Here is an 18,546-nt window from a genome sequence, read left to right on the forward strand (position 1 = left end):
GTACATAGTAGGTGTATATATTTTGGGGTACATATTTTGTTACAGGCATGCAATGTGAAATAAGCATATCATGAAGAATGGGGTATCTATCCCCCTCAAGCATTTATTTTTTGAGTTACAATCCAATTACACTCCATAGGCAATTGAAATCTTATGCCTGAGAGAAAATTGGGAATAGGGCTGCCCCACTAATCTGAAGTTTGGTTTGGAACTGAGTACTGTATCAGGACACATTAACATTATCTTCATTCTTGTTGATAATGTTCTCTTTCTTTAGTATAGCTAGGGTGAGTTTGCAAAGCCCTTTCATGTCCTATGACCCACTGACCCAGTGAGATTGACAAGGCAAGGATTGTTAGTATTACTTTATTAAACAAAACAAAACAGGATATAAATGGTACAGCTAGGTGTCAAAACGATTTTCTCCAATCCCTTCTTTCTCCAGCTTATCTTGCTCTCTTAACCAGGGCAGCATTTGAGGTGGGCTTCTAGGCAGATGAATTCAGTTATAGTTTTCAGCTGTGTAATGCTGACAAAACATGCTTCTATTTTAGGTCTTCCGTGGAGGTAGGCTTGAGTGCTAGTTTTGGACTTTCTTCAGACTTTTGCTCAGTCTATGATACTGTACTGACCTTGCAAAGCCCTTCTAGTTCCCTGCATGAACATTTCAAGGGCAAAGTCATAAATGGCCATCTTAATGGGCTGGTCATCATCTCAAATTGTGATCCTAGGAATCAGATTCCTGGTTTTCTACATCAGTCCTGCATAATATGATACGATATGATAGAAGCTACATAAGTAATTTTTAATTTCCTAGTAGCTATATTAAAAAAGGAAAAAGCAGGTAAAATCAGTTCTAATAATCTATTTTATTTAACACAAATATCCAAAATATTACCACTTCAACATGTAATCACTATACAAATTAAGATATTTTGCTTTTTTTGTACTAAGTCTTTGAAATTCAATGTGTGTTTAACATCTATTTCACATCGCAGAACTAGCCACATCTTACGTGGCTAAATGGCTAGCAGTCACTGTACTGGAAAACACAGGGATAGAAAATTCTTCTAGAAAAAAATACAGTGAAGAGAAAGCAGCTCCTTTCCCTCTACTGATAATGGAGAATGAGTTAGGCAGTGATTCTTTTATTCTGACATTAATCATCATAATTTATCAGTCATACATCATCATAGAGAACCTCTTCACATCACAGCAAAATTAACAAAATTACTTTCCAGTGACCTAGTGAAAATGGAAGAGGTTCTCATGGGGGAAGAGATGAGAGGGGGTGAATGAGAAACATTTCCTTTATATGGCAGATGCGGGAGTTTCTTGATGATGGGGAGAGCTTCTAGACCTTACAAAATGTTGAATAGGATGATCCATACACACAGGCAGAGAAAACAGGCTATGATAGAGATGGGCTACAAGGTGTGCATGCTCCAAAAATATGGTCATGTATCCTGCTATATGCCTGACAAACCTTCCATTAAAACATCTTTTTAACAAATTTTTTTTTTTTTTTACACATCTACTAAAATGTGCAGAAAGAAGAGTAAGTCCTTCTGAGTCAGGGGAGGTAGAGAGCACAAGCATATATAAGACATAGATGCTGCCTTCAGTGAAGGTCTCCAAGGGAAGACAGTGGATAAGACAGGTAGGAGATAAATGTCCATTATATGATGAAGATGAAAATTGTCCAACTGGATCTTCAGAAAACCCCTGTTAATATTCCATTGTTTCTGAGTTAGAAGCACATGAAATAATTACCCTTCACTATTTACCAGTTACATAGGCATACACTGATTTGTTGAATTTGCTTGAAAAGTAGAGCCGAAGATCCTTTGAAAATGGAAGAAGTTATCATGGGGGAAGAGATGAGAGGGGGTGAATGAGAAACATTTCCTTTATATGGCAGATGTGGGAGTTTCTTGATGATGGGGAGAGGCAGCTTAAGGTATTAGGCACTAGACTCCAGCGCCCAGTGACCAGGGGATAATGCTGAAAGAGAAGGGAGGGCAGGAGCGAATATCGTGAACACAAACTTTGTCTATTTCAAGAGCTTTGCCCCTTCCTGGACTGGTATTAAATGCATATCTGAGCAGGTAAATGCAGTGCACGTGTTTACATTGGGGAGGTAGCGGAGAGTAGTAGTTTAGGTCTAGGGTTCAAGAGTCAGCTATTTGTGTGACTTTGGAGGAAGTAATTTAACCGCTTTGTACCCCACCACCCCCAGTTTTCTAATAAGTAAAAAAAAGTCTTAATAGGATTTAATTAGGTGCTATACAGAAAGAGTTTAGACCAATGCCTGACATATGGCATTCATCCAATAAATGTCAATAATTGTGATTCGTTTTGGCATTATGTCAGTAATAACTATTAGATATGATGCTCCTCTAATTTGTTCCTAAAATTGCATAAGACTCGACTCTATATTAAGGAATCCTGCTAAAAAGTAGACATATTCTAATGAGAATCTCCTTAAGATGGCAAAACTGGGGCAAAGAGATGAAAATGACTTGCCCAAGGGCTCAGAGGCTGCTCCTAAAATGGGGAGAGAGGCTATTTAAGGCAATGGTGATGGATTTCCCCAAAGACAAGGGTTTGATACACGTAGAGTATGGAACCGGAATCCAGGCTGTACCACTTAACTCGAGGCGTCATTTGGGAAGTTACCTGATTTCTCTGACCCCTGGATTGTGCACCTGCCAAATAGGTATAATAAATATACCTACAGTTGGTGAAACTCAATAGCATGAAGTATGAAAACTGCGTGTGGTCTGGGCCCAATAAAATCAGCCTCTCCATTGATTATTATCATTATTATTACTATTGTTATAACAGATCTTTAGGCGGCGTCAGGAAGTGCCTGTCTGGGATGCTATAATGCGTTTGGCTCACCACTATGCCCCAGCTCCTGGCACCCAGTAAACACTCAGGAAACGTTTGAGGAATGAATATACGTCATTTGAGGCAAGAGAGGGCAGTCGGCTGACTGCCTCCGGGCTTAGCTCTCCCCTCCTCGCAAAAGCCGGAGCCCGAAGCAGCCCGTAATCCGGGAGCCCAGGCACTACTTGGCAGCGGGTGAAACCCACCTCGCCCCAGTCGGAGCTGTTGGAGAGCGCCCCGCCTGGACGCGCATCTCTGTGTGAGCGGCTCTCTCCCAAGCCCTTATTTTTCTGGTTTGCGGTTTATTTACTTAAGCATTTACAGCTCCCAGGAGCAGAGGGACTGCTAGAGGTAGGGTCAGGACTGAGGTCGCGGTATGTATTTTCTGCCTCCCAATCTCAGAGCCCGCAAGTCACAACACGGCTCCTTTATTTGTGCACCGGAGAGGTCTGCGTTTCTTTACCTCCTGAGGGGCGACAAAAGACACGCAACTCGGGCTCAGAAAAGTGCTCTCACGCGACTTGCCTGTGTCTCCGCTTGCGTGGACCGTCGCTCTCAGGCTTGGTTTTTCGTGCAAACCCGAGCAGGGCGGAGCAGATTAAATAAAGACAACCTCGCGCCTTTAATCCTTGACCGCAAACACTGGCGTTTTTGTGCCCCGGATTTCTGAAATTCTTGGCTCGGGACCCAAGGCAGGGGGAGGGTGGGCTTGTAAAAACTTCCCAAAGCAGAAATCCGAGCTCCTAGCCCCTCCCCGGCCCCAGTGACACCTGGATTCCAGGGAAGGGGGGCAGCCGGAGGAGAGGCGTCCCCAAGGGTTGCGGGCGCTTCCCAGGGGTGGTTTTGGATGGCAGGCTCCAAGACCTACCCACCCAGCCAAGGTACGGGACAAGCAGCCTGAAAGCCTCGCAGGACGCCCCTCCCCTGTCCCCGCGCGCGTCTATTTAGGGCCCAGCCCGGGCGCCCAGGGGGTTCTGGGACTTGTAGTCCCTCCCCGCTGCCTCAGGCGCCGCCACCACCCGGTACTCGGACTACATTGCCCAGGGAGCTTCCCGGCCTATATAAGACGCCCGGAGCCGCTTCAAAGTGCAGTAACCATGTGGATGTGCTGCTGAAGCGTTTCCTCAAGCTCGCTGGGGTGGGAGGAGAGGAGGAGGAGGAGGAGGAGGTGGTGGTGGAGGAGTAGGCAGGGGGTGGAGAGAGAGAAAGCGCACGCCGAGAGGAGGTGTGGGTGTTCCGCTTCCATCCTAACGGAACGAGCTCCCTCTTCGCGGACATGGGATTACCCAGCGGCTGCTAACCCCTCTCCTCGCCCTGCTCCCCCAAACCGGCGTGGCTCCCCGGGCACCAAGGTAGCGGCTGGGGCCGGGCAGAGGGCGCGGGGAGTTGGCACTGGCTCCCCCGGCGCAGAAGTTTTTGCCCCGGTCTCGGGGAGATATCGATGGATGTGCATGCACTTGGCATGCATTTGGGGGTTCCTTTACTGCGGGCAGTGTTTTTGGAGGAGCTCATTTGAGGCTTAAAAAACAAATATCCTCGACTCTAGTGCGTGGCTTTGGGGGCTCCCTATTCTGGACTGGTGTGGCATTCCCCCAAGTTGGAAACTGTTGCTGCAGCTGCAGGAAATAGTTTTTTTTTTTCGGAGAGAGGTTGTGGGGGTGTCATATGTGAGCCTGCTCAAGGAAATAATCTTTCTAAAAATGTAGCCCTCTCTTGCGCTCCATGGTTGGGAGAATAATGCATGTGTGGGGGGCCCCCGTGGGGAGGGTTTTTAAAAACGGAAGAAAACCGGGGAAGCGGTGAGGGATGAAGTGTGGACGAAGCTCATGTCCAGTGAGGATGCGGGCTTCGGATACTTGGCCTCCTCACCGGGAAACAAGTGCTTTGGGATCTGCCAAACACTTCCCTTAGTTCCAGCCTCCCTCACGTTCGAAGTTTGTGCGTGCCTAGTCTCACTTGTCAGTTACATCCTGGAAATAAGAGTAGTTACCTGTAATCGTCGCCCAAGCGATCCCACCAACCTGCCTGCCAAATTTGGAGGGTGGGGTGGGGAGGGGTCTCCCCAGGGAAGGAGGCTAAAGAAGTTGGAAACTTGTAATTTGGAGCACTTCTGTTAGAGACTCATCTTCCGCGGTCTGGTACTCAGTCTTCTTTCTTTCTAAATATTTAGGAGCGACTACAGAGGAGCAGGATTTGCACACCTCGCTGGGCTTGTTTTGGCAACAGAGTGCCTGACCCGGGTCAGGTGAGTGTGGAAGCCTGAGTGCTATAGTCAATAATGAGTTTTTGTCCTAAGCCTATTTTAAGTTCTATCTAAATCGCCAGTGAGGTGGGGGGTAAGAAAGAAAAAGAAACTCTGTGGCTCAGCCTTCAAAATTTGCCTCTGCCTTTGGTGAGGGCTTTTGGGAGCAGAGGTCCAGTGGACTGTCCGTTTCTTGGACGTAGCTCAGAACTGAAGGAGCCTGAAGGTTTATGAAAGAGGCGGGGGGAAAGGCCATTAAATGGAGCAATAAAACGGCGGCCCATTGCCGGTCTGAAAAGCGTGCTGATTATCTAAATTCTAAAGGACGCAGTGCATTTCATATGCCAAGATGTGTAAGCAATATTAACTGCTTCTCTCCTTCAAAAAATAGTCACTCTTTTCTAATTTTGAACGTGTGCTTAATCAGAGTAGGTTGGATTGCAAGAAATGAAAGTGGTTGCTGCAAGTTGAAAGAATTAGAACTTTAAAAAGGGAAGTGAGTTACTGGAGCTTAAGACAGTAGCATCCAGCCCTTGACTCGAGCCACCTGAAAGTCAAGGAATCTGGCAGGGCCCTGTTGTTTTGGGGCCTGTGGTGGAATATGAGCTGAGAGCAGCATTTATCTGTAAACACAACAGTTCCTATTTTTTCCCCAAAATGGTCAGACTGCATTTGAAGAGTGGGAGGTTTCAGCGGGTGCACGTACATCACTATTGCTGCAGATTTGGCCATCAAAAGTTTTTTCTCCTAAAATGCTCAGGAACATGGTAAATAACAGGGTAACAGAGGTGGGTAGGGGTGGGTGGCTGGGTCTTTGTAACTTTTATAACATTCTAAATATTTAGCTGTTCCCTGGGCTACAATCTTTGGGCTTTTCTAATGAGAAAATAAAAGTCAGACACTTCATTATAGTGGTATAGTGCTTTTGTTTCCTGTTGATAAGATCCTTAGGAGTACTGGCAGAGTGAGAAGCATTTGGATGTGAGAACTCTAGTTTCTTCTTGAAGTTCTTTTATTGACTCACATGGCTGTGTGGGTGCTCTTAAAGCCAAAGATTAGGTCCAGTTCCCCTCTTCAGAATTAGCTGTACAACAAGGAGAAACTGGTCCACAGACTGTTTTCTAACTGGTTGCTAAAAATAATAAGATGGACACATTAAGTACTTGTAAGCCGGGTCCACAGCAATGTATCTCACAAACTCTGTGCAACAGATGCAGGTGAAGAAACTGAGGTGCAGAGAGTGAAATCACTTGCCCAGTATCTAGTACAAAGTAGGAGCAAGGTATAACCTCAGGCGGTGAGGCTGCACTGCATCCCACAAATGGACCTAAGTTGAATTGGGGATGGTGGTGGTGAGAGGGAAGCAAGGAAAAGTGGTAAACTTACTGCTATTGATGAAATAACTTGCTTACAGCCCACCAATGACGAAATAGTACTTAACATTGATATAAGAAGGAAAGGATGTAGCCACAAACATAGGGATAAAAGAGTGCAGATATTTGAGGAGGTATTAGATGTTGTAATGAGTTCATTTTGGAAAATCTGAATGGGAAGAGTAAAAAGAAACAAAACCAAACCACAAGGAACATTATGTAAGTTAAGCATTAGGCTCACCTCCTGGCTGAAATACCTCTTGATTATTTACATCAAAGCATCTGAGTAGGTTAAAAGGATCAGGCATTTCCCCATCTGAATAATTCGAAAGTTTAAACTGCAGTTAGTCTGCAATGTGAAACGTTGATACCTTTTCATATACCTTCCAGTTTGCTTTGCAGCCAGTTGTGCAGATGTTTTTGTTCTCCATTTTTTCTTTCAAGTTCGTGTGTGTGTGTATATGCACATGTACGTTGAAAGTACAATCTGCTCTTTGAATAATTCAAATCAGAACAGAAAATCCTTTCAAGATACCGTTCTTATCAGGCAGGGAAAGTTCTTCATGTTCTAAATGAATTACTCTGGCTCTTGCATTGAGACCCGTGAAAGTCATTTGGGGTTGACAATGGTATCGCTTTAAACAAAGTGATTGTCTTTTGGAGGGAATTGGGGTCTTTTCTTTAGGAATGAGAAGTGGAATGGCTGCTTAGAAAAAAAAGAGATAGATGAACTCCACAGAAAGATCAGCAGTCTTTTTCTTCAAAATATTTTCAAGTGAGGAAGATCAGAGTGTTGGTATTATAGGGAGGAAGGAGAGTGGGCAGAGAGAAAGATAAAAAAGAAACCTTTAATCCAATGGTGTGCAACCAACTGACTTCCAGAGGCGGGGGAACATCACATGGCTTTTCAACTCATTTATAAAGATATCATGGAAACTCTGTCTGATTTCTTCACAAGCAGCTCTTAGAAAACAAACCAAAATGAAACAAGCACCAAAGATGAACAACAGAAAAAACAGCCAAAATAAAAGTAGGCCTGAAGTTAGGTTTCTAGGTCAAGCTGTCTTTGGCTACATTTCATTAAGGAGTCTCTGCAAGGCCAGTGTCTATCTTGTTTACTATTGGTTTGATTTTTTAAAACAAAACACATTGCATTTGCAGGCTGTCAACCAGAAGTGCATGCAGTTGTTTTTTTTTTTTTTTTTTTTCATTTTTGCTGTTTTAAGTTTGTACATAGCTCAATTGATGAATGCAATTAAGGCTTGAAGTCAGTGATGTGAATGACGTAACTCCTGTGCTTCCTTACAATTGTCTTGGTGTCTGTGGTTCTGAGATGATTGCTAATGAGGATAAGCCAAATACACCACTGAAACCGTCACCCATTCAACTTTGAGATTTCTGAATTGGATGTAGTTTAAGGCACATGGTGTGGTAAATCTATTTAACAGACTCTAAGGCCTGTTCAAGTTGTTGTGTATGATTCAAGTGTTTTATTCTTTATTCAACAAATTTCTTAAGCACCTGCTATGTACTAAGGTGTATTCCAGGTGCTCAGGATATAGCAATGAACAAATCATCCTGTTCCCAAGAGGCTTACATCCTAGTTAGTGGGAGGTAGCCAATATAAATAAATAAGTAAGTATTACAGTATTAGAGGTAGTAAAGGCTACGGAGAAAAAGAAAACTGGTTAAGCGGGGAACTGAAAATAACAAGTGGAGAAATTAGATCCCTTGTGCATTGCTAGTGGGAATGTAAAATGGTGAAGCTGCTGTGGAAAACAGCATGGCAGTTACTAAAAAAAATTAAACATAAAACTACTTTATGTCCCAACAATTCCACTTGAAGGTATATACTTTAAAAAATTGAAAATAGGGATGTGAGCAGATATTTGTACACCTGTGTCAGTAGAAGCATTATCACAGTAGCCGAAAGGTAGAAACAACCCAAGTCTATTGATGAATGAGTAGATAAACAAAATGTGAAATATACGTACAATGGAATATTATTCAGCCTTAAAAAGGGAATTCTGACACATGCTACAATGTGAATGAACCTTGAAAACATGCTAAACGAAACAAGCCAGAAACAAAAGGATGCATAATTTTATGATTTTTCTTACAGAGGCATCTAGAGTAGTCAGATCCCTGCAGACAGAAGTAGAATGGTGATTGCTGGGGGAGAGAGAAGACAGGAACGGGGAGTTAGTGTTTATTGAGGATAGAATTTCAGTTTTTTAAAGATGAAAAAGTTCTGGAAATGGATGGTGGTGATGTCGCACAACAGTGTGAACGTACTTAGTGCCACTGAGTTATAACATTTCAAAGTGGTATATTATGTTATGTATATTTTACGGTAATTTAAAACAACAAAACATGATGAGGGGTATTAAGGGAGTACTCAGGTGGGGATTAGATCTTTACTACATGACATCTCAGCACAGATCTGAAGGAGGCAAACGAGTTAGCCCTATAGATATCAGGGAAAAAGTGTATTTCAAATGTCAGAGCAGCAAGTACAGAGGCCCTGAGATAGCAGTGGGTGTGACATGTTGGAGGTAGGAGAAGAAGGCCAGGGGAGAGTGCTCCGAGTTCAGGAGGGAGAGGGAGTCAAGGTCCAGACCTGTAGGGACCAAATTTTGCAGGTCAACAGTGGTTTATCTGAGGACTTGTAAACTCTCACAGAATTCTCAGTGTGGTTTTCAACATCACAAAACTACATTGTCCTTTCCGAAGAGGCTCTGGTAAGGTTGGCAGGATCACACACCAGATGGGAACTCGATAGGGGGTAAAACCCAGATTTCTGGACTGTCTGGTTAATGACAGGACTTACCTGGAATTGTAACTCACTTCAGTAGAAAAGGAAAGTTTGACAAATAGGTGAACATACAGTTGACTTGAAGAGCAAATTCTAAGAACTCAATGATAATCATGGAGTTTCAGCACAAACCTTCTATGTCCTACCGCCACCCTGCGGTGTATCCCGTGTCATTTTAAGAGATATTTACAAGGAGGACTAATATTCTGCTCTCCAGCATCCTTGGGGAATTAGAAGCTTCACATCAGTGATTCTCCCTAATAAGTGAAGTGGACCCCTGTGTATGTGCAAACTTGAAGCAAACCTCAAATTTTATTACTTAATACATAAGATAGTCATATTCATGTAGCACACACCCTGGACTCCGCTACTCGGGAGACTGAGGCAGGAGAATTTCTTGAGCCCAGGGGTTTGAGGCTGTAGTGCACTATGATTGCATCTGTGATAGCTACTGTACTCCAGCCTGGGCAACATAGCAAGACCCCATCTCTATGTAAAAAAATTTTTTAAGGAGAAAAAGATAGCATATTCATTGTAGTGCAACATTAGGAAATAAAGATGAGCAATGAAACAAAACAAAGCAATTCCAACTATTCGAGATTAGGGTTTCAGGCTTTTCCTCTAAGCATGTATATGTAAAATGTATGTATATATTTAAATTTCATAAAAAGGGGCTTATCTAGTACCACTCGTTTGGTAAATCACCTTTTATACATCTCGAACATCTTTTCTAAATGTGTCTACCCCTTTGATGGCCTTTCATTTTTACTGAGTCTATGTTTATACTTCCTAGATATATATACATATGTACATAGATATTTGTAAAAAATACATATAATAATTTTACACATAAACATATTTAACAGTTTGAATTAGGATCCAAATAGGGTAAATACGTTACAAATGGTTGATATCCACTAATCTCTGTATTTCTTCTACAAATCTTTTTTCCGTGCATTTTGTTGTTGTTGTTATTGAAGAAACTGGGTGATACACATCTCCACAGTTTAGACTTTGCTGACTGCATCAGTGCAACGTGGTTTAACATGTTTCTCTATCCCCTTGGTCTACTATAATTTGGTAGTTAGATGTAGAGGCTTGGTCAAAGTTAGGTTCTTTTCTTTTTTAAATTGAGAAGGGGTCTCACTACGTTGCCTAGGCTGGCCTTGGACTCCTGGTCTCAAGCAGTCTTCCTGCCCTAGCCTTCCCAGTAGCTGGGACTCCAGTAAGTCTACTCTGTAAACTTTGCTTAGTTGGGTGTAAGATGTTGGATGTCTACTCTTGTTATATTAGCACTCCTTGATGCTCACTACCCGAATCCATTAGTTCTTTAGTCTGTGAGAAATGGGCTGGTAAAGTTCTTGAGATTTTGACACAGCCCTTGTAGTCTGTGCTAGCTTTTTTTATTTCTATATAACAAGATGTTCTAGGCTCATCTTCTCTATTTCTTGTCCCAGACCAAGAATCAGCCTTTTCTTCAAGGAGCCTTTGCTCTTTTAAGAGGGGAATTTTTTTAATTTTGTTTTTTCGAGACAGGGTCTTACTCTGCTGCCCAGGCTGGAGTGCAGTGGCACGATTTCAGCTCGCTGAAACTTCTGCCTCTTGGGCTCAAGCTATCCTCCCACCTCAGCCTCCTGAGTAGCTGGGACTACAGGCATTCACCACCACATCTGGCTAATCTTTTGTGTTTTTTGCAGAGATGGGGTCTTGCCATGTTGTCCAGGCTGGTCTCAAACACCTAGACTCAGGCAGTCTTCCCACTTCAACCTCCCAAAGTGTTGGGATTACAGGCACGAGACATCACGCCTGGCCAAAATGGTATTTGGAGATCTCCACTTAGGGCCAAGATCATCCTCATCTTACAGACGAGAAAACAAATTAAAATGAAGAAAACTTAAAATTTGAATTTCCTAGGTGAAAGCATTTCCAAAATGCTATTGACCTATCCTTGCCTTTTTGCAAAGAATTCTGAACATAATCTAAGCTTTTTAAAAAAATTGGTTTTGGGTTTAGCCTTTGTGTCCTGAGGCTGAGACATCGTTGTTCTCCCCAAATGGGCAGGAATGTTACTCTTGTTCTGTATACATGTTTTTCAAACTCTGTGACAACCCACGAAGAGGTTGTTAAATTAATTTAGTGGGCCTTGATGAACTTTTTATTTTTAGTTTTTGAGACAGGGTCTTGCTCTGTTGCCAAGGCTAGAGTACAGTGGCATGATCTTGGCTCACTGCAGCCTCAACCTCCCAGGCACAAGCGATCCTCTCACCTTGGCCTCCTGAGTAGTTGGGACCACCAGTGTGCCCCACCACTCCTGGCTAAATAATTTTTTTTTTTTTTTGTAGAGATTGGGTCTCCCTATATTGCCCAGGTTGGCCTTGAACTTCTGGGCTCAAACGATCCTCTTGCCTTGGCCTCCCAAAGTGCTGGGACTGGAGGTGTGAGTCACCAGGCCCGGCCAAACTTTTTTTTTAATGACATAACCTAGAATAGAAAACATGGAAGTGTATTGCATGGATACTTAAGAAGAACTATGTACGTCACAACAAAATTCTTTGTCTCACATGCACAATGAACATTGGTTTGTAAGCTCAATATTTTCCTTACTCTGAGCTGCTGTCAAAAGTTTGAGAAACACTATACTACATCTTTGCCACTCCAAGTGTGGTCCCCAGACCAGCGTTACTGACATTAACTGGGAACTTGCTAGCAATTGCAGGCTCTCAGACCCTACCCCACATTCAATGAATGAGAACCTACATTTTTGCAAGATCCTCAAGTGATTTACACACACGTGAAAATATGAGAAGATCTGCAATGGAGGATGCCTATTCCTGTGCTTTTTCAGTCCTTGTCATTTAGTGGTTCCTTTGCTTTTTCATGGCTAGCTCTCACTTGTTGAAGCTGAAGCTGACCTTTGTACTTTTCCCCTGCAGTCTTATTTTTAGTGAATTGGAAAGGTAGGCTAATCACCAACCTGAGGTGAGAGTAAGTAGCTCTCGCATGGTTCCCTCTCCGACAAACATGGGAACTTTCATGCTTATGTTTGGGGATGCTTTTATTGGCTCTTCAGATGAAGACAGAAAGAGACCAGAAGGTACAGGTACCCCTACTTAGAGTTGTGCAGTCACTGCTGTTCACCTGCTGTCATGGGACACTGAGGAATTTATGTTTCATCATACTTTCTGACCTGTCCCATCAGCATAACTTCCGGACTGCTTGATATAATGCAGCTCATCAGAAGAAGGTGAACATAAGAAGAATATCACTAGCCTCCAAGTTTCTTGCTGTTCATTTTCATTTCAGAAGGAGCTTTATCTGGGAAATGATTTTCTTTTGCAAGAACAGCTTAAAAGCATCCCAGGCACATATTTCTGAACAGAAAAAGCTGATACGACACCCAGACAATGGACGTTCATTTGTTTGCCTTGTTGTGTGTGTGTATATTCTGCCTCATGTGTCCCTCCCCACCCTCCTCTGTCCACCTCGCCAAATCCTTCTATTCCTTAGGGCCCAGCCCAAATGCTTCCTCCTCTGAGAAGCTGTTTCTGATACTTGAAAATCTGTCATTCGAAACTCCAGGGCCCTGAAACCTGTTTTCCTTATGGGCCTTTTGTTTTTTTAACTCATAAGAATACCTGGCACACAGGAAGTGCTTACACAATTAAGTAATTTGTATATGTTTTTTTCTCCCTTTGAAGGCTGCTTGGAAAAACTGATTTTCTATATCCCTCTTCTTTTTTTTTCTTTGAGAAGGAGTCTCGCTCTGTCACCAGGCTAGAGTGCAGTGGCGTGATCTCGGCTCACTGCAACCTCTGCCTGCCGGGTTCAAGCGATTCTCCTGCCTCAGCCTCCTGAGTAGCTGGGACTACAGGCACGTGCCACCATGCCCAGCTAATTTTTTGTATTTTTAGTAGAGATGGGATTTCACCATGTTGACCAGGATGGTCTTGATCTCTTGACCTCGTGACCTGCCCACCTTGGCCTCCCAAAGTGCTGGGATTACAGGCGTGATCCACTGCACCTGGCCCCTGTACCCCTCTCCTGATTAAATATTTCTTAAACTGGCATCTTTCTTTGAAAAGCCTTACAGTCAGGCATTGTGGCTCATGCCTGTAATCCTAGCACTTTGGGAGGCCAAGATGGGTGGATGACCTCAGATCAGGAGTTTGAGACCAGCCTGGCCAACATGATGAAACTCCATCTCTACTAAAAATACAAAAAAAATTAGCTGGGCATGATGACGGACACCTGTTGTCCCAGCTACTTGGGAGGCTGAGGCAGGAGAATTACTTGAACTCAGGAGGTGGAGGTTGCAGTGAGCTGAGATGGCACCACTGCACTTCAGCCTGGGTGGCAGAGTGAGACTCCATCTCAATAAAAAAAAAAAAAAAGAAAAGCCCTTTATTGCAGAGGGTGATGTGAGGACTGTGAAGAGATATATTAAGCATTTCCTTTTGATAGTTTTTGAGGTGTTGTTCAGTACAACTCTAGAGGACATTCGTCTTGGGAAACTGTTGAGTATTCATAAAAGGGAGTGGAAAAATCAGGTAGTGAAACCAAGCTGCTCTCAGGTCATAATGGTGTTGCCCTGGTGAGCCACAGGATAGGGACTCCGCAGCACCGAGTGTTGACTGCTTCTTGGGTAAGGGGCAAAACATGGAACATCTGTGCATCTGTTTCCTCTTCTGTAGAATAGGTGTAAAAATAAAAATACCTGCTTCGGGTCATTGCTGCCGAGTTGTCTAAAAACAAATGTTTGCAGAAGGCCTTACAGATAAAAAACAAAGCACAACCTATCTATGTCCTAGAGCAGTGGTTCTCAATGGGGAGAGGGAGGGTGATTTTGTCCTCCAGGGGACATTTGGTATCATCTGGAGACATTTTGGTGGTTCTGTCTGGCAGGCAGGGGTGGGGTGCTACTGGCATTTTGTGAACAGAGGCCAGGGATGCTGCTCAACAGTGCACTGGACAGCCCCCCGACCCCAATACACACACACACACACACACACACACACACACACACACACACACACACACACACACACACATATAACGGAGAGCTCTCTGCCCCAGAATGTCAGTAGTGAACAGGTTGAGAAACCCTGTCCTTGAGTGAATTTTTCCGGCTTGCTGAGACTTTTATCCCTCTCTGAGGATATTGACCTAACTAGATTTGCTGTTTTTTTGAGGTTTGGGCTGTGTGGGCAGAGGGGTGTCTTTTCAGGCTGGGACTGACTTCAACTTTTTAACAAAATAAGAACCCTCCCCCTCTCACCCCTCCCAAAAACCCAAAAACCAAAAAAACACTGGCCTTGGTATCTGGAGCCCTGTGGTCTAGCTTTGGCCACTCGTCGGGTGTGTGACCTCCAAGAAATCACTGGGCCTCAGGTTTGTTTTTTCTACCCGTAAAATAAGGAGTTTTAGCTAAATGCTCTCCACTCACCAAATCTGCAGCTCTCTGCCTTGGAAATGTTGAGCTTTGGGTTGGCTTCTCTTACTTTGGCCTTGAAGAGTAGAAGCCATGAGACCGAATGTCAGAGTGGGCATCTTTTTTGAGAAATAACTGTAGATACTGTACCTGGTTGGGGAAAAGGTTACTTAGCAGACATGTCTGAAAAAGTGAGTAGGTTAATTTTTGTATGTGTATGTGTGTGTGGCAGGGGGAATGGAGAATGGGCAACATTGTATTATACTACAGAATCATTCCTCGAACTTCAGATTTACAGCTGCTATTTCTGGGATGTCATGAAGGGCCTTGCTTAAAGTTGAAACTTCTGAGTTGGTGACTTCCTTTGGGACTGCCTGAAAACGAAAGCAGAATACGATTTTCTATGCTCCCAGAGAAGTGCTTTTTGCAAGAGAATAAATTATCTGATGATGGGGACATGCTGCATTTCTGAGGACGATCTGATTAGCAGCTAGTGGGACAAGAAGGCAAGGAGGGGGAGCTGTGTGAAAATGTGTGGGGAGGAGGGTGGCATTGTGTCCAAGTCAAAAATGTGCTGTTCATCCTCATTTCACAATAAAGATGATATCGCCAAGCATCTTTGCTCAAAGGAAGTCCAAAATTAACCCTGAGAGTGCCCAGGAACAGAAGCAGAGACTGTTGTAAAGGGAGCCTTTTTCTCCCCCTTGAACAAGTCAACCGTAAACGTGTTAGGTTTTCTCTACCCCGTATTTACAGCCATATTACCATATATGTACCTGGGTGAGGACATCGCAGGGAGACTTGTGCTTACTCTGGAGGGAGTTTCCTTGGCCTCTTGCCAGGAGATTGATCAAATGCCAGCAGCTCTTCCTTTTCCTGGGCATACTCCTTTTTTTCCTGTGAAAGACCTCATGGTTTGCTGGGCTCGGCCCATCGTTAACCTGCCCTGCTGGGTACTGCTTGACCTAAAAAGTGAAACGGTGCTTTTTTGTCTTCATCCTTATCTACGGTTCTGAGGGGCCAACCGCCTTAAGGCCTTTTGGCTCGCCAGGTGCTTTGAGCAAAAGCCCTGTGTGTAAGCCCCTCTCTTTGCACCTAACTTTAAAGGAAGCTTTTTTTTTTCTTTTTTTTTTGGGAAGGAGTTTTCCTCTGTCACCCAGGCTGGAGTGTAGTGGCATGATCTCAGCCCACTGCAACCTCCACCTCCCAGGTTCAAGCAATTCTCCTACCTTGGCCTCCTAAGTAGCTGGGACTACAGGCACAAGCCACCATGCCTGGCTAATTTTTGTATATTTAGTAAAGATGGGGTTTCGCTATGTTGGCCAGGCTGGTTTCGAACTCCTGACCTCAAGTGATCCACCCACCTCAGCCTCCCAAAGTGTTGGGGTGACAGGTGTGAGTCACTGTGCCTGGCCTTGAGGAAGCTCTTTGATTTTTATTATTTTTTAAAGCAAGCAGCAAGAAAACCAGCACCAAAGGACTTTGGCAAGGGGCTTTTGTCTTTTAGGAGGTGGAGGTAGTGTGGATATGCCAAGAAAGAACGGGGAAGGCTGATGGATTTGTTGTTGGCTACATTTTTTAGCAGAAGAATGTCCAAATGCAGGTGCTTTGGGGCCAGGTGGCAAAGCTTGGTGACTGGAGATAGACGCAAAGGGTGCTGTGTGAGTGAGATGCTGGCATTCACTCCTCACCTGGCTGTGCTTTGCTGGTTCTGGTTTTATTAGGAGTAGTGGGGAAAACATTCTGTTGGAGTTGGCATTGACATGTCCAGGTCAGTGCATCTCATGTGTCCCTTTTGTATATTCACTTGTCATTTGAACTTTGCTGTTTTGGCAGAGCTGATCCTCTGCTGATTATAAGCCTAAGAAGTTTAGAAAGAGTAGTTTATGAGAATAGAAAATAGAACAGATTTGAAAGTAGAATTACGACAGCGAATAGGAATGCTTCCTGTGTCCCCCTTTCTATTTTCTTTTTCACAATTAATTGTCAACATAACTATGAGATAAGCGCTCATTATCCCCATTCTGCAGATGAATAAATTGAGGGCCAGATAAGGGAAGTAACTTGATTGAGGTTACAAACTTCCCATTACATTTAGAATAGAAGGCTAACTTTTTACCCTGGCTTGTGAAGTCCTACTGGCTCTGTCTTCTCTACCCTGCCTTTAACCTCTACTTTCTTCCTTTCCCCATTAATGCTGCAGACATTGGGCTGGCTTTCTGTTTCTGGAATTTGCTAAGCTCTTTTCTGCTTTACAGCCTTTGTACTAGCTGTTTGCTCTACCTAAAATGCTCTTCCGCCTGATTTTTTTTTTTTTTTTTTTTTTTGCATGACTGCCTCTATCTTGACTTTCAGGTCTTCGCTTAAACGTCTCATCTCGTTTCTTCTGACCAGCCAAAATTGCATTGTCACTTAATCATATCACCCAGTTTTAATTGTTTGCATGTACTCATCACTATCTGATTTGTCTTGCTTATTTCATCTGTTTCCTGTCTGTCTGCCCTCACTAGAATATAGGTATCATGGGAGCAGGGACCTTATACGTCTTGCTTTGATCTGTATCCCCAGTACCTAGTGTAGTGGTGGCGTATGGTAGGTATCAATACATATGTTCTATAAGAAGAAAGATTTAAGTTTCAAATCAAGCAGTTCACTTTCTAGAGCCCTGGCTGTTCAGTTGTATATTTTACATTTTCTTCCTGTTAATATATAAAGTTTCCAAACTTATACAGTGAGAGTCCTAAGCATACAGTTGATGCCAGGGCCACTCTTAAAGAAAAGTTTATGGCAACAGTTTTCAAACTTCTGGCTCTCAGGAGCTCTTTACATGCCTAAAAACAATTCAGGACCCTAAAGAACTTCTATTGATGTGAGTTACATCTGTCTATATTTACCATGTTAGAAATTAACACTGAGAAAATGAACACTGAAAAAATATTTTTAAAAACCCATTACACATTAACCTATTGACATATTTTTAATGAACAATAAGAATATTTTCCCAAACAAAAATTTTGTGAGAAGAGTAGCTTTTTTTTTTTTTTTTTTTTTTTTTTTTGCGAATCACTTTGAGATCTGGCTTCATAGAACATAGTTGGATTCACAGATCTTATATCTGTTTCTGTCTTCAGTCTGTTGTTACATCATGTGCCTTGCAGCCTCTGGAAAACTTCACTGTACATGTGTGAGAGACTGAGTGAAAATGAAAATAATGCCTCGATGTTATTGTGAAAATAGTTTTGACCTTGAAGTTTCCCTGACTCTTGGGCCACCATTGAGGGCCACCAGCTCCTAGAGTACATAGGTAATTTGAAATGTGGGGTTGTGGCATGGAACATTAGAGAGAGGGAGAAATTGAAGGCTTAAGAGACAGAGTGCAACTGACCATCTCTAAGTCTGGGTATTGTATCAGATCTTCCTGTTCAGAAATAAATACACGGGGATACTTTTCAGTTGTTTTTGTAACAAAGCAAAATAGTTGTTTTGCTTCCTAGTTAAAGCTCCTTCTGAAATGCAAAGGAAAGCTGCGAATGTGGAAGCTAGTGGTACTTGTCTTACGTTCATCTTTTTCTTAGGAGCAAGATTATACCAAGCAGTCCAGAAGCTCTGCAGTGGGATGGGTCATTAAAAAATTATAAAGCATAGGTTCCTCTCTGTGTCTGAGAATAGCAGCTTCAAGTGTAACTTCCTTTGTAACTGTTAGTCTCCAACCCTTACTTGATTCTTTTTGTAGCTTTTGGCCTCAGATGCAGTTGTGTCCTACAATAGAAATTAGATTGATGCCTATTGCTCTTAG

The 18,546-nt window shown here is 43.1% G+C and overlaps 1 protein-coding gene and 1 long non-coding RNA gene across 2 annotated transcripts in view; one reads left to right on the forward strand and one right to left on the reverse strand.

The window, feature by feature from the left end:
• Positions 1-354: 354 nt before the first annotated feature.
• Positions 355-3,812, reverse strand: LOC135969370 (uncharacterized). The gene is made up of 2 exons (XR_010584572.2): positions 3,418-3,812; positions 355-761 (listed from the first exon to the last, which is right to left on the reverse strand). It is a non-coding gene; the product is annotated as an uncharacterized lncRNA (long non-coding RNA).
• A 168-nt stretch (positions 3,813-3,980) lies between these two features.
• The window catches only part of ITPR1 (inositol 1,4,5-trisphosphate receptor type 1), a 355,769-nt gene continuing 341,203 nt past the window's right edge, over positions 3,981-18,546 (forward strand). The window contains exons 1-2 of the mRNA XM_065538902.2: positions 3,981-4,244; positions 5,063-5,137. The gene's annotated coding sequence lies outside the window, so the exon portion shown is untranslated. The remainder of the gene's footprint in view (positions 4,245-5,062; positions 5,138-18,546) is intronic.

The sequence above is a fragment of the Macaca fascicularis genome, chromosome 2 (assembly GCF_037993035.2).
Source record: "Macaca fascicularis isolate 582-1 chromosome 2, T2T-MFA8v1.1".
Taxonomy (NCBI): domain Eukaryota; kingdom Metazoa; phylum Chordata; class Mammalia; order Primates; family Cercopithecidae; genus Macaca; species Macaca fascicularis.